The sequence below is a fragment of the Phoca vitulina genome, unplaced genomic scaffold (genome assembly GCF_004348235.1).
Source record: "Phoca vitulina isolate PV1807 unplaced genomic scaffold, GSC_HSeal_1.0 scaffold35, whole genome shotgun sequence".
Classification (NCBI taxonomy): domain Eukaryota; kingdom Metazoa; phylum Chordata; class Mammalia; order Carnivora; family Phocidae; genus Phoca; species Phoca vitulina.
This window is the reverse complement of record NW_022589738.1, coordinates 14,952,155-14,968,858: the sequence shown is the minus strand read 5'-3', so window position 1 is coordinate 14,968,858 and position 16,704 is coordinate 14,952,155. Positions and strand designations below refer to the sequence as shown.

At 44.6% G+C, this 16,704-nt stretch overlaps 1 long non-coding RNA gene across 2 annotated transcripts in view; it reads right to left on the bottom strand.

Moving 5' to 3' along the window:
• Nucleotides 1-815: 815 nt before the first annotated feature.
• Nucleotides 816-16,704, bottom strand: part of LOC116645958 — a 29,929-nt gene continuing 14,040 nt past the window's right edge. For both annotated transcript variants that reach the window (XR_004302062.1, XR_004302063.1), the window contains exons 5-6: nucleotides 4,794-4,878; nucleotides 816-963 (exon numbers count right to left, since the gene is read on the bottom strand). This is a non-coding gene — a long non-coding RNA (uncharacterized LOC116645958). The remainder of the gene's footprint in view (nucleotides 964-4,793; nucleotides 4,879-16,704) is intronic.

Sequence of the window (16,704 nt, the reverse complement as noted above, 5' to 3'; positions counted from 1 at the left end):
AACATTCCCAGTTTCCAACAACTACTAATCGGCCAAGGTGAGATTTCAAACGATAAGGTTTGAAAAAGTTAAAAACCCAGACCAAATGGGAGAAAGCAAAGGCATCTGAACGTATTCAGCCTGGAAGAGAGATTTAAGATTGAGAGCACTCATCTGAGCTGGCCCTGCTAAGCTTTCTGCAATGGTAGGCGCTGAAAAGCTTCACCTCCTGCTCCAAGTCAAAGCTAACACTGCTCGCTTCACCCCCTTGGTAGTTAGCTAATAGTTTCCCCTCCAGAAGTTTACAAAGTAACCAAATAAAGATAAAGCACCCAGACACCAGGGTGGATGGCACACACTGCAAAGATACTGATCGCTATTTTCAACAAAGAATTCATTCTTTCCATTCCCATAAACCAACATGCTTGGTCCTCACCCCTCGAAAAAAAAATCTAAGGTTCAGAAATCTCGAATTCCTGAATACCCTTCTAATCCAGCCCCCAGGAGCTGCTTTCTCATGCAGATGATGTGCTGGTCTTTTCAAAGGGGTTTCATAAGCTCCTCCATTTACCTCCCCTCCCCATACACACACCATAATAAGCTATCCAGGAAGTCCTAGGCAGAAGGAAATTATAAATGTCTCAGAATGCATATTCTAATTTCAATCGCATGTCCTTGGTAGGTCATTTGCCAATTGAAGCAGAGAATTACTAACAGCTGACCTTGCTTGGGGAGCTGGGGAATCTTACCCAGAAAAGGCAGAAAGTAAACACAAAGCATATGCGTGGCAGACACTCACGTATAATGATCCCGCAACAGGCAGAATGCAGATGTTTCTATGACTTGAAGGAGGGGACAGTCCTGGACATTGACCCGACAAGGATGAAGATCATCACTCTCTAGGGGACACGGCTTCAGCCATAGCGGGGTGCTGTGCACAGTCTTTCTGACGATGAGGTCGTGGGCCACCTGAATGGTCATCACCTGGAGAGACAGTTATAAATACCGTGTCATCCCCAAACTTCCTGAAATACTCACAGAAATACTCACATTTCTAACAAGCACCCAGATAGATAAGTCTTTCTGCAGCACACAAAGTCTGAGAATCACTACTGGCAGAACTTGAAGAACTTCCATTCCGGATGACCAGCCAGGCTCCATTGCCATGGCAACGTGCTTGACAGCCATTTAGAAGCAACTTGCTCTAATGTCACCACTGGATGGGAAACACACTACTGCTCAGAGGTGTCCCAGGAGTCACAATTGAAATAATTAAGGAGCGGTCCAGTCACCGTGTGGGAAGATTCAATCAGCACCACAGACTGGTTTGCCAAGAAAACACAGAGCTAAGTGCTTTTAGGAGACCAGAACAATACAGAAGACAGGCTTTTTGTCATCAAAGACTTTAAATCAGATGGTCAGTTTGAATCTATTTTTTTTAAATAGGAAATTCAGAATATTAGCTCCACTAATATCCTGAGATCTGTAAGGGCGTAAAAGTAGGAAGAGAAGGGCTAAAATTGAAACTATTTTCAAAAAACTAAGCTGTTGCGTATTTCCCTCCTATGCTTGCAAGCTCTGCTGGAGCCCAGCCTATTTTTAAAGACTCTGGAAACCCACTCAAAGTGGTTTTCAGAGGATGTGGCCACAAATTGTGCCCATGCTACATCAGATCCTGAATAATAGACGTGTGGATCTGGGCAACCATAAGGGGAAAATTTTCTTCATGAAAGAGCAAACGAAGCTGGTGTGTGTGAGGTAACAGTTTTAGTATCCACATTAGTCCCAGATGTTTTTCCAAAGGGACTGAGTTTTATTTGAAAGCTGAGACAGACTATGGTTTCTTTGCTCTCTTGCCATGCCCTTAGAATAGGAAATATAGGCTGATTAAGTAATAACACACGGAGACTAATTAATATTTCAAGGTTATCAGCAATAGGCCACCTCTCTTTTTCAATACTTTGGAGCCTCAATCGTTTTCAACAAGCTTCAATAAGCTCAACGCAAACCAATAGCCTTTAAAACAAGAATGAGCCTTTGGGTTCTTAAATCTTCCCGAGCTGCTTAGTTCAGGTAGACAAAAGAGGGAAGGGTAGCAATAACCGAACAGGAAGAGACTCAGAAACCATAGCATCAGTGTTCCCACTTAGCCTGTGTTCAAGGCTTTCTAGAACAAAGGCTACAGCTCCCTTTCCAACCTTCCTTTTGCTACCCCCTAATACTGGACGAACTGGCTTCCTCTGTGTGTCTCCCAAGTTCATGCCCTCCATGGCCACCTGTGACCTTTGATCATGCAATTTCCACCTTGACTCTTTCTACATGTCTGCCATCTTCTCTCTCCTCTTCTCCTTGCCCCATCCTTTGAGAATGACCCAAGTCCTCGTCTTCTGTCCTCCAGCTTCTGGGCTTTCTACCCTCCCTCCTGCTCTGACCCCCCCAACCCCAAGCAGTTACTGTCACAACCCATTATGGGCTGAATTGTGTGCCCTCAAAAATTCATATGTGGAAGTCCTAATCTCTAGTATCTCAGGACTTGACCTTATTTGGAAACAGGGTAGTTGCAGAGATAATTCGTTCAGGTGATGTCATTCCAGTAGGTCATAATCCAATATGGCTGGTGTTTTTATGAAAAGAATACCATGTGAAGAAAAAGAGATTTGCATAGAGGGAAAATGATGTGAAGATGCAGGAAGAAAACGGCCATCTTACAAGCCAAGGAGAGAGGCCAGGAATGGATGTTTCCCTCACAACCCTCAGAAGGAACCATCCCTGGCTGACATATTGATCTTAGATGTCTGCCTCCAGAACTGCAAGACAATACATTTCTGTAGTTTAAGCCACACAACGTGTGGTTCTTTGTTATGGTGGCCCCAGCAGAAGAATATATTTCACATATATGTAATATATATATTTTGATGCCCCTTTTTGCATACAAAACATTAAAAATTATATTTTACGACTTGATTGTTTTTAAGATGAATATAAGAATATTAGATATCCAAACACATTCCTCCACCTAAAAGTTTTTTTCTGATTTTAAAAAGAAATTAAAACATTTTCATGGGCCCCTGGCGCTGTGCCTATTGTGCTTAATGGACAAGTCAGCCCCACATGCAGCCTCTGAGTGGTCACTCTGGTGACAACATTTTGTGCTACCAAGTAGACCACAAGCTTCAGGAGGGCAGAGAGCATGTATGACCTCCTCTGCATCCTTCACCTTTAACAGATGTTCAAGAAAAATCTGTCGATTAATTGATCTGGTCTAACTTCCTGTTTGGGGGGGGCGGGCTATGACATCTAAAATTCCTAGCACATTTCACTGTGGTGTCTTCCTTTTTACATCTCCAGGGAAGAAAACATCATTCCAGTGTTTATCAGAGCTTACATCTGGAATCACCTTCCCATAGATAGCCAACATGCTTTTCAAGACAATCCAAGAACATTCCTCATTATAAATGTCCCCAACTCCATAAAACCTGTCATCTCACTGTGTGACCCTGAGCAACCACACTAAAACCTTGGCCCTCAGTTTCCACATACGTAAAATGGGAAGGTAGCTCCACATGATCATATAAGGGTCCTTCCAATTCATTAGTGGAGCAAGAACTAAAACCTGGCTCCAAATCCAGTGCCCTTAAATTCAAAATTTTTCAAAGACAGAGACTCTTTCAAGGATGGTGATAGGAGAGGAAAGCCTACATAACCTCACACACCCACTTTGGCTCTGCCAAAACGTGAGATGCTCACCCTGGTTGTAGGTTTCCTAATCTCTACCCTGCTCCCCTTGTCTTCCTTAGATTCTCAAAGTAATTATGGTCGACCTTTCACTTCCCTTCAGAACCTGAATTTGAGACCCACAGACACCTAATGAATGAAGGATTCTTCCCATGGAACTCAGAGGTGTAAATTATGCAGACACCACAGTCACCTCCTGAAAATGATCCTATTATCCGCATAACCATTCCTGATCCTCAAACACATGTTGTGCTAAAGTTTATTACTGTAACCTTTCAGAAGGATTTCTTAAGCATTTGGGGGGGGGGAGGGTACCAGCATTGTAATAGACATGATGCAAACTGAGTCTTAACAGGATTTCATTGTTAGTGAGGGAGGGAGGGAAGAGCCAGGAAAAATAGAAATAAATTTCCATCAATAGAGAAATGGTCAATAAAATAGGATGTATCCATACTCCGTACTGTGAAATAACGAGATAAATCTGCATGTACTGACTTGAGATCTCCAACACCTATGTTATATATATATATGTTATATAGAATATATAATATGTATTCTGGTGTGCAAACCCTGAGATAAGGATACAAGTACAAATAGGTTTTTTCAGGAGATGATCCTGGGAGACATCAACAGAAGAGCAAAGATGTGAGACAGGGAAGGGAAGAAAGCCAGTAAGAAAATGTGTTACCAAGCAGGCTAACACCATGAGCAACTGGAGCTTAATTACTCTGGGGACCACGGGGGACCCCAAAGAACACACTTGAGAGTTATTCCAACTGGGAGGTGAGGAAGTGGGGGGATTAAATGTCAACGCTCATCAGTTATCAGTTGAGGTACTGTTCCTGGGGCATGTTGAGTCTCTAGCACTGCCAGCTTGTCTCACATGCAGAGAGAAGACACTCTCATAGTTGGAAAAAATCCTCAAATACAGATCCACAGTTGCTGATAGAAGTCCCACCAGCATGTACAGAATCGGTAAGTGTCAGGGGCATTTTTTATGGTATACAAGGCATTTGCTTGTTTTCAAGCACAGAGAAAGGTTGAAGGATGCCCATTAGCTATCGACAGAAGCTACTCACCTGGTGGTTCTTCAGAACAGTTCATGGCCACCTTCCTCCATGTTATCTTCCTCTACTGCAGACAACCGAATGATACTTCAAGGTTCTGGTTGGGAAGACAAAACTCACTGTTGTCTCCTTGAAGGCAACTATACCTCATACTCTTCTCTGTATGCAGGAGCACATGGCACGATGGTGGGTATCTATCATGGTAGCTGCTCAGTAAACATGATGGATCATGTGGTCAATGAAACAGACCCTTTCTTGGCCCCCTCTAGGAATCTATACCCGGCACAACTAAAACATTTATTTTTTTTTAAATCAATAACGATTTGTGTCAATTAAACATGTTTTAAGATACTATGGTCTTCTATTTCACTCTACTCCAACTCTTCACTTGTCTACCATTCCCTATGCTGAGCCTCAATAAATTGGCCACACTACTCCTTGACCATTTGCGTAGCACTAAACCAACACTCACACGACAAGGGGTCTCTGGCTGTTTAAAGTTCTTCTGCCCCCTACTCAGGGTTCAGGGAAGTCAGTAAAATTTCCTGGACTTGAAGCACTGTAAGGGGCTCCTTGCCATATTCCAGTTGACTAGCCAAGTAAAGACCAACACATATGTGGTAGGTTGGCCTGACTTTTGCCTAACAAGTCCAAAGAAAAAGGGTCTGAGCAAAGCAAAATTCTCTAGAGATTCTTTTAAGTCTAGACAAACAAACAAACAAAAAAAGGGATGAAAATATAAGGCCAGACTTATACTTATAACCAGAGGGGAGTCTTGGGTATCCAGAGAAGTCTTGGATGTCTTGGTTTTGTTTGAGTACTGATTCATGCACTTATTCATTCATTCACTCATTCATTCAAACATTTATGGAGGGATTGTGATGGGCCAGGCACTATGCTGGCACCTTGTCAACTCATGGTGAATGAAAAGGTATAGGCCAGACTAGAGGGCAATTTAAAGGGGGCACTTTCTAGACTAAGGTCTCTAGTGATCTTATCTATTTTATAATACCAAAGCCTGGCTAATTTGTATTCGTCAGGCAGTGTACAGTTCTTGTTTATGGCTACATCCTAAAACCCAAGGACCAGAGGGGAGGGGATGCTCCATGGCTGGAGGGCCCGCCCCCATACCCCCAGCCAGCAGAGGACCCCATCTAAGGTAGCAGTCAGCCTGTTCCAGCCTCACTGCTTCTGTCATTGGTGTGGTTGAGTTTCATCTTGAGGTCTCTGCAGCTTCTTGCCCAATCCTTCTTTATCTTCTAAGGTACAGCTCAAAAATCCACTCGAACACAACAGAGCAGCCCCACACAGCCCCTTATGGAAAAACAGGGGCTGGGAAAAGAAATGGGAAGCAAGCACAGATTGAAATCTAGGGCCTTGAGCTAAAGCATCAGGCCCCCCCAACGTGTGATTTATTATAGAACATAGACCAGAGGTACTTAGCTGAGCCACCAAAGACTTTATCTCCTCTGGCTTTGTAACAATATGATTCAAATAACGTCCCTGGTTGTGAAAAGATCCATTAATCCATACAGCCTCCCTATCCCATCTTGCAGTCAAACATGTATTTGGGGCTTAGGACAAAATGGAGCCTAAAATGCTTTATTCTAAAGGGATGGTCCCTCTGGATAAAATTGCTTCCTAAACAGGAGAGCAGGACCAAAGAATGAAAATTGATATAATTTCCCACTCTTTGTGAAGAAACGTTTAATTTGACATCTTTTATCCAGGGGAATTCTGGATACTAATCACTGCTCGTTATTGTTCCTTGCTTTGATGCACCCCTCCCATGGCTACGCTTTGAATTCTACCTCCCCTCCCCCTTAAAGTAGGAGGTTGCAGGTAGATAATGAAAAAAATAATTGCCCCTGGTTAACAGGGAACATTAAACGGGAGACAGAATTTAAGTGACTGTAGCTCTGAGTTAAGCAAGCAGAAACAGGCAACGCTCTCGAAGGCCCTTCCTTCTCTCTTCTTGAGATGTTCCAAGCACTGCTTATAAGAACGGTGGAGAAAACACTTTCAAGGATCTTTTTCTCCCCTGTACCATATAACCGTTCAAAACGCGGCGCTAGATAAAGTTCCCGTGTACAAGTAGATTTACGACAGGAGGAAATTGGACTCTACAAACCCAGGTGTGCAAATAAAAGGACATATTCTTCAGAAATAAAATCGCATTTAACACCGAGCTCCCATTCCCCCCGGACTGAAGAAAACCTCTCTCAGTCACGAGGGAGTTCTCTCTGTTTGACTCCTGGAAGTTGTTCAAATGCGCCCAGGGACTTGATGCAGAAGTCCAAGGTCAGGGAAGGCCCGCTGATCTTCAATCCGATCTCATGCCTGCCAATGTCGGTGCCTCCACAGTTCTGGATTGCAGATCTACCATGTCTGTGCTCCCACTTGAGCACCTCGGTGCCTGGGGACCTCCTTCCCTTGCTCACCTCCTAGCTAGCCATGACCCTCTCGGGTTTTTCCACCCCTCAGGCCCTGTAAAAGCCAGAGCTTCCATTTCCCAAAACCATCACCCCTTTCCTTCCAGTCTTAGAGAGGTCTCCCTCTTCTCTTTCTGCTCTCGTAGCCTCTGCTTCAAAAACCACGCAGCTCTCCGAGTGGATAGAAGGATGGATGAATGTGATAAAGCAAGCATAGTAGAATGTTTATGGTAAAATCGAGATGGTGGGTAATGGGTATTCACTGTAAAATTCTTTCAATTTGGCCATATGTTTGAAATTTTTCATAATCAGTGGTGGAAGAAAATGCAACTCTCTCCCTAATCCCTAACACTCCATGCTGTGGCTTTTGAAAACAAAAGCCAGGAAGGGAAGTGGAGCACAGTGGGGTACTTAGCCCTGTGACATAAATCTCCCCAAGACAGGGGAAATGATCTGGCTAGCAAGCCTTCTTGGAATCCAAGAGGCAAAAATATAGAGAGGACAAAGCACCCTTTAGTATCTCAATGGATTTTCCCACCACGCTTTCCAAAGGAAAGAGAACCAGGTGTGATTGTCCACTTCCACACCTCAAGACCACCCCCATCTGAAATCTAGTTGTCCACACCATAACCACCTTTTCACTCAAAGATGCTTTGGAATGAAACAATACCTGACCCCCCTCACTTTTGCATCCCACGGCCAAGATGTAAAGGATGGGTTCTTGGCTGCAGGACACACAAACTGAAGACAGCCCAAATTTCAGTAGAAACGTCAAGTAGCTCTTGACCTCTGGAAATATCCTGACTACTGGTTCTTAGGGCTGTATTGAAAAGATCTTAGTGTTAACGAGGTGCCTGGGGGGCTCAATCGGTGAAGCATCTGCCTTCAGCTCAGGACATGATCCCGGGGTCCTGGGATTAAGCCCTGCGTCCAGCTCCTTGCTCAGCGGGGAGTCTTCTTCTCCCTCTCCCTCTGCCCGTTCCCCCACTTGTGCTCTCTCTCTCTCTCTCTCTCTTGCTCCTTCTCAAATAAATAAATAAAATCTTTAAAAAAAGAAAAGATCTTCTTGTTGCTCTGAATGCTGAGAAACACTGAGCTGGCTCTGGAGGTCCCCATCACTCCTATAGTTTCAGCTGTAAGCAGCTGTTAGAAAGCCCTGAACACAAAGCACAGGGTAAAAATCCAATGTTTCCCATCCAAATAAGTAAAGCCACGTTTCTGACTGTCACAACATCACATGGAAGTGATTGAATGGATTTCCATCAGATTTGGAAGATCTGTTTTGGATGGCCTGAAAAAATATATGCTGAGTGGTGAGTGGGAAATACATATTGAGTTGCCCATCGGAGCTCCATTCTCCATGAGAGAAGTAATCAGTCTCTAGAGAAGGCAAAACTGAGGTACAACAAGATACCCAAGGGCCTTTCAATGAGAAGAGAGATGCGTGAAAAAGATGGATTTCAACTCAGAGTCCTTACTTGGGTTCTGTGATCTACAAGCATTGATTGGCAATTGGGAGGTTTCTACCTCGGACAACTCCAAGAAGATGCTCCACAATGAGCTGCAGCAGGGATTAATTTATTTATTTCAAGATGGCTAGTGATTCTCCTGAGAAATGCCAGGAGGCTGGCTGGTTCATATGACACAGGAAGACTGGCATTGCAATGGACCAAGAAAGAAAAAGAAAAAAAAAAGGTACTTAACTTATACCAAAGTATTTTCTTTCATTTACTCTTGTTCTCAGCCACGTTCCTCTCTAATATTTATCAGTTACAGATCATCTAACCACTTTACCAATATTAGACTAAAAGCTCTCACTCCCCCCACCTCATCTTTCACACACACACACACACACACACACACACACACACACACATACACACACACACAGTTGTCTAACAGATATAGCAGCTTCTCTCAGCTCCTCCTCAGGCATGGGTTCTTTTAGACATGTCTGTGGATTTCTCCTCGTAATTCCATGAGTTTTGATGATGATGATGATGATGATAATAATAATAATAATATCCCATTATTATTTTAACACTCCTTCAATAACACCAATTCAGATCTAGCCCCTCATCACAGTACAGGCCTACTGACCCCTCACCCAGAGATAGAGTAGGCATTTCCACTTGTACCCTAACCCCCTCTTTCTGCCTCTCTTCCCCCGCCTCAGCGTTCCCTAACCACCACCCACAAAGGCAAGGCTGATTTTACTTCCAGCTTTGTTGCTTGAATAAGCCAAACTTTCCAAATCAAAGAGGGAGAAGTGTGAGAGAGGGGAACAAATAATGGGCAAACTCTTAGCAGTTTCCCACTGCTGAGCTGCCAGGGGAAGAGTTTCATTACGATGACACGAATACTAGAAAGAAATGCATTGTTTAAATTGTTCCCTTCTAGGCAGATAGAAGCTGAATCAAATGGCCAGCCTACTATTAAGACAAGTGAGTATGAAATTAGGTAGCTTCCAAGTGCAAAGAAGCGTGTTCTATACAGTGTGTCTTCCTTTTCACTGTCTGAAGCTTACACCCACTCAGCGTCACGGGATGCATACTGCAATCTCCTTCCTGTTTACAATCCACTCTTACTCACTCCCATTGGTATAGAGCTCTGGAAGCCAGCACGGAATAGGAACCAGAAGGTGCAAACTCCTGAAATGAGGTCAGTGAGCATGTTAGACAGAATAATTTGGATTATAAGTCAGCTTTGTCATTGTAAGAATAGTGTTTCAACCAACAGATCCAACTCCAGGATCTTAATGTGTGACAAAGAACAAAAAGGAACAAGAACCACCTTGATAGCAACTATAAGATTTCACCTTCCCAGAGATAAAGACTCCACAGTTCCTCAAGGAAACAATGGGGAACTTGAAAAAGACTACCACTCGACAACAGGACCAAACTGTCTGCCCCTGATCCAGCCATCACTAGTGAAGTCGCTAGAACACTAGTGAAGTTGCTAGAAGCACAGCCTCCACATCCCTCCAGTCCGGATCAGGGTGTTGTTGGAAGAATTAGCCAGAACGCTTTCCGTGGCAAGCTACATTTCCAACGTCTACGATAGCGGGCACTCAAGGAATATTGAATGAATGAATGAATGTGCATTCGTGTGTATCCAAAGCACCAACATAGGCTAAAAATTAAAATGTCCTCACCACCTATCTTACCGAACTAGAGCTCTGAGCGAATAAAAGAGACCCAGTGCAGTGCGTGAGTCTCCCGGACAGAGTCTGATTCCCTGGTGCTGACGGCCACGCCAGCAGGACCCTGACGCTGATCTGCCTTCTAACTGGGAGCCAGACAGACTGAGCAGCAGAGCTGGGCCTCTCACTCTCCCTTTGCATCTGTGGCTCCTTCTGCCTGCTGATGAACCCACCGAACAGGGACACTTCCCGGCTGGCGCCCTGGTGTGGTTCTGCCGTACCCTGGGCCCTCCCCATGGCAAGCACATCCACCTGGCAGGGTTGAAAAAAGGGGGCATGGCAGGGATTCAGGAAAAAACCCCACGTAAATGTCTCAGCTGCCCCATCCAGCCATAAAGCTGAACAGCACCCGCCCGAAATCACCACCACGACTTTACATAAATGACTTTCAGGCTGGCTACAAAACCCCATGTGAGTCTCAACAGTAAAGGGCCGCTGGGTAATTCACCAGCTGGCTAGCTGATTTTAGCACAGTTAGTAAAACACAGCATTAACATTTAGCTTTTGTGTGTAGAACAAGCTGTGCAGTAAATTTTTCTAAATGTTACCGAAATATATTACCTGCAAACTATAGGCTAAGCTGAGGCAGCCACAGGAAAAGTTTTTGTTCTCAGAAAGCCCACATTTTAGAAGCTGCATTGGGAGGACTCGCATGCCTGGCCCACAGGAAGTAGTTCTTAGTGATGAGTGGGAGGCACGCCTGGGGTGAGGATCCAACCTCTGCCGCAGGGCGCTGGCTCATTTGATCCATCCCCTCGTATGTACTGTGTGCTTGCTGCTTGCGATAGAGTGAATGTGTCCCCCGAAAACTCATCTCTTGAAAAGCTAATACCCAAGGGGATGGTCTGAGGAGCTGAGGTCTCGGGAAGGTGATTAGGTCATGAGGGTGGAGCCTTCACGAATGGGATTGGTGCCTCATAGAAGAGACACCACAGGGCTCCCTGGCCCCATCCACCACATGAGGACACAGCAAGAAGGTGCCATCTCTGGGGAAGCGGGCTCTCCCCAGACACCAAATCTGCCAGAGCCTTGATCTTGGCCTTGCAGACTCCAGCACAGTGGGAAATAAACATTGGTTGTTTATAAGCCACCCAGCCTATGGTGTTTCTGGTACAGTCGCCCAAACGGACCAAAACGCTGCCTGCAAAGCCCTTTATGGGGGCTGGGTCATTTGAGGACCATGAGGACCAAGCTTAAAAGGCATTGTGAAGGAGGACATTTTGTGTCTGAAACGGCCCTCAGGACGCTGGTGTTGTGCGAGCTGCTGGCAGTCCCGCCCATGGCTTCTCAGCGCATCGCTGACTGCCATCCACGCCAAGAACCTCTTGCTGCAAACATCTGTGACTCTGCCTGGGGGCTTTTTCTGGCTCAGAGAACATGCTTCCCCTGAGCACTGGCAGGCTGGAAATGCTGTGCAGTTAGCATCCCCCGAGGCAAGCCCCAACCAATGGCAGACTGGAACTGGGGGGGGGGCAAACAGCCGGCTGCCTCTGCACCTCAAGTGGGATCAAACTAAGGCATATCCCCCATCCCCCCCCCACACCGTCTCTCAGAGTTCCAGGCACCCACGTGGGAAGTGGCTTGGAGACGCACCTCCGTCTGTCTTCCCTTCCCGGCCCCATCCTCCACTCCCCTGGGGTGCTTCCTGGGGTTCTGACCTCAACAGCCCTTCAGAGTCACCTTCCTGAGGACCCCATCCTAAGACAGACCCCTTCTTCTCTCTTGGGAATCTCTCTCACCCTCTCGACACAAATCATTTTGGAATCCCACCCACGTGCGAAATCTTTTGATAGTGTCTTCAGACTCCCCACTTAAAATGAATTGTTTGATTACCTAATTAGTCACGTTTCTTTTCGGGAAAGAGCCCCCAACTTATTCAAGGCGTGGTGTCACTGATGCAGGGGAACTGCCCCGACTGGACCAGAATGCTGGTCTCAGCCTCGGGGATGCCTTCTGACGCCAGGGAATTCCCACCGAAGAGAAACCTGTAACCACAGGCAGGAACGGGCAGAAGTGCCGGGAAATGTGAAGCAAGAGCCAAGAAGGGGGCAGAGCTCTCATGTGGAAGGTACAAAGGGACCTTGTGTATCACAAGAGCTTGTCTCCAGAGAGGCTAGAACCAACATAAATACCTGCACAAATCAACACAAGGCAAGGCAACTTGAAAACAGTCCACCCACTCTTAATTATCCTCGGGTGGATTATCTAGCTGGTGGACCATCAGTAGCAAAATGTATACCCTAGCCGGGTTTTCCTCTCACCTCCACCCTCTACCTGGTGACTTCCCCAAACATGGGCTGATATATATTCAGGAAATGCAAAGCCATTTTAAGATAAATCTGATGAGAAGATAAAGAAATTCATGTGCATGCAAAAGCCCCAGAGAAACGATTTCTGACTATTCTTTTTATTATTCGGGCTCACAGGTCTCCTCCAATTGCATGGTGGTTCAGGAAGTGACTCCAGATGAAAACAGCTCTGCCAAGAGACACATACCCGTGGGAAGGGTCGACCACCTTGCAGAGGCTTTCCCACCCGAGCCTGACTGCAAATATGCAGCTAGATAAATTTAGAAGCCACAGCATACATAAATGAAATAGCATATACTCCGCATGGTCCCACTAGCATAGTGGCTTGCCGGTTTGACCATTCGACAAATACTTCTCAGGTGTCTACCATGTGCTGGATGCGGGACCCGCCAGATAAAAGGAGGTTGTCTAACCTCAAGGGGACTTCGTTTTAGTAAATTTTGCCCTTCATCTTTAAAAAACTCCATTCTATTTTCTGCTTCTGATTTTTAAAGCCAACCTTTCATATATACTATATATATAATATATTTATATATTTCACACATATATATTCTTGTATTATATATATTTTAAATTTTACATGTAATATATATTATACATATTGTATATTCTTATATATTATATTACATAATATATATTATATAACATGTTATATGATTATATATTATATATGTTTATATGTGATACATATATGCAATATGATATATATGATATGTAATACATGTTATATATGTTATTATATATGATATCATATATATGTTATATAATTATATAATATATATTATAGAATATGTTATATAATATAATTAGAATACATATTCTAATTACATTATATATTTATATATTCATAAGGTATAACATTATTATTTTGGAACTCCAACTTAGGCATAAGAAAGACCTTGGGTCAAAACCTGGCTTTGTCATTTACTGAGTATGTGACTACAGCTAGTCTCATTAGCCATAATTACTCTGAGCCTTGGTTTTACCATCTTTAAAATGGACAATTATAATAAGAACTAATCAGAGTGATGTTTGGAAGTAAAATAATAAATATAAAGGCTTAGAGCAGGTGCATTAATAGTAAGTGTTGCATTATTTTCCTGTTGTTTCTAGATGCTACTTGCCTTCCTTGGCTTGTGGCCCCGTGACGGCAAGTTCTGCCGATGGAAGCATGCCTCCTTCTGTGACTCTGGTCCTTCTGATACCCTCTTATATGGTCCCTTATGTGATTCCATTGGGCCCACCTGGACAATTCAAGATAATCTCCCATCTCATAAAATCCTTAACTGAATCATATCTGCAGTCTCGTTTCCCAGATAAGGTAACATATTCACAGGTTCTGGGATGAGGATGTGGACATCTTTGGGGAGCCATTATTCTGTCTCCCATGGTGCTAGTTGTTTTTTCTTTTTTTAATAGTAGTCTTGATGCCTAGAGCTTTGTTAACTGCTTTGTATGTTTTCTAACCTACCGCTTGACAACCTATGGCAAGTGTGACAAAGATGGCATGACAATTGTCGGTGGCTGCATGCCACCCACCTCACCCACCTGCCGCCAAGCCCAAGATGATGACCAGTGGTCAGCCTACATTCCGGGTGTGTCCTACCCTGGGAACACCTCACCCACAAGGAGTCAGAAGGCCCTTCTAGCATCACACATTAACAAGCTCTTTCAAATGTCTTGGATTGTGACGATCATCTCATTACTCTCACTGAAGACGTAGAAATGAAAACATGCCTAACCAATTGGTAGAGAAGGGAAAGCCAGAAATAGATGAGCTGCTGTCTCTGGGTGTTAAGCAAAAGGTTAACTTAAATTTCACGTAGGTCTGATACCCTAATAAGAAATGTCATGAACATAATAGAGGAGGTGATAAGAACGTGGGTTCCTAAAAAATTGAAGCACCACAGGTTTGCAGACACCACCAAGGCTCTCCCAGCACTAGAGGAGAAGTATGTTCAAGACAGTCAGCCTAAAAGATGAGTTATGGCCCAGTTTCCCTCTTAAGTCAGAAGGTGATGTTTCACTGAAATGCACCAGCCCCTTGGTTACATTGGGATTTTCCATTCCCCTGCCTACTGTGGTCCTCCATCTGGATATCCAATAAGCATCCCAAGTTTCCCATGGCCCAAACTGCATTCCAGAGTCCAACACCTACTCAAAACCTCCTCCTCCCCAGTCTTCTTCCCAGTCAACCACAACTCTGCTCTTCCAAAGGTTGAGGCCAAGACCTAGGTGTTGTCCTTGATTCATCTCATTCACTCACACCCCACATTTAATCAAATCTGCAAAATCCTGCTAGTTCTATCTTTTAAAAAATGGGGATTCAGCTACTTCTCCACACATCCACTGCTGTCACCGTGGTCCAAGCTACCATCATCTCTCCCCAGAAATACTCAAATAGCCTCCTAGGTGGTCTCCCTGTTTCCACCCACACCCCCACCCAGTGCATTCCCCAAGCAGACAGTATGACATTTTACAAACACAAGTCAGCTCATATTAACCCTCTTTTCAAACTCCTCCAACTCCAATGGCTGCCCACCTCACTCGGAAGAAAAGCCAAAGTCCCACAAATAGCTTTCAAGATTCTGCATGACCTGCCCCCCCAATCTCCTCCCAAACTACTCCCTCCTCTGCTTACTCTGCCTCAGCCACACTGACTGGCCTCCTCCCTATTCCTCAAACATACCAGGCATGGTCCCACCTCAGAGCCTTCACAAATGCTATTCCCCCTGCACAGAAAGCTCTTCTTCAGATAGCCACATAGCTCATTCACTCAACTCTCCTCTATGGCTCTGCCCCAAATCACCTAATCATTAGGCCTTCCCTGAGCACTCTGCCGAAAATAGCAGCCCTTCCCCATGCCCCGTAACCAGTTTTATTTTTCTCCATAGTACTCATCACCTCCCAACATAGTATATGTTTGTATTGACAATTATCTGTCCCCCACCCCCAACTTGAATGCAAGCTGCATGAGGGCAGAGGTTTTTGTCTTCTCTGTTCATTAGTTTTATTTTATTTATTTATTTGAGAGAGAGAGAGAGGGCAGGAGTGGGGGAGAGGCAGAGGGAGAAGCAGACTCCCCGCTGAGCAGGGAGCCCGACATGGGACTCCATCCCAGGACCCTGCGATCATGACCAGAGCCGAGGGCAGACACTCAACTGACTGAGCCACCCAGGTGCCCCTTCTCTGTTCATTTCTGAGCAGAGCAGCAGCTGAAGGAGTATCTGGTACGTGGTATGTACTCAATAAATCAAGAATTGTGTTAATCGATTCAAAGAATGAATGGCTGAGTCTGGGATAATGACATTTAATACAGCAAAAAGAAATGAGCACGTCTTAGGGCTGAGGAGCATGTCCCAGAATTTACTTGACCCTGAAATACAATTTAAAGTATAACATGCAAATTGGGTCATCATTTGGGGTTAATTTATTTGCTTGCCTGAGAATTTTGATCATGAACTTTTAAGAAGCAAAATATAATGGCTTTAGGCAGGATCGTGCTTGCAGAGGACAAGTTTAAATATTGGTCCCAACTCCTGTCTTAGGCTGCTCTGGTCTAGAGAAGGAGTAGGTGATAGGAAATACTCTTAAATCTCTTAAATCTCTCCTCTCTCCATTGGCCTATCCAAATGCCCTCATTCATTCTTTCACTGCCTGAATAAAACAAGGAACCCTGCCTAATAAACTTTGCATTCTCCTGGGAGACAGTAAGATCTACAAAAAAAAGTACAGAGTATGTGAAATGGTGACCAATGCTGGGGGAGGTAGAATGTAGGGAAGACGGCCATGAGGGGGAAATCATTTCTAGACAGAGGGAACAGGAAGTCCAAAAGCAGGGTGTTGGGATCGTGCTTAGCAGGATTCCCAACCAGCAAGTGAGTGAGGGGCAAGTAGGAGGAGGATGACATCAGAAGGGTCTCAGAGGACTGGGACATGGAGGGCCTAGTAAGGATGGGATGTTTATGCTGTGTGATGTA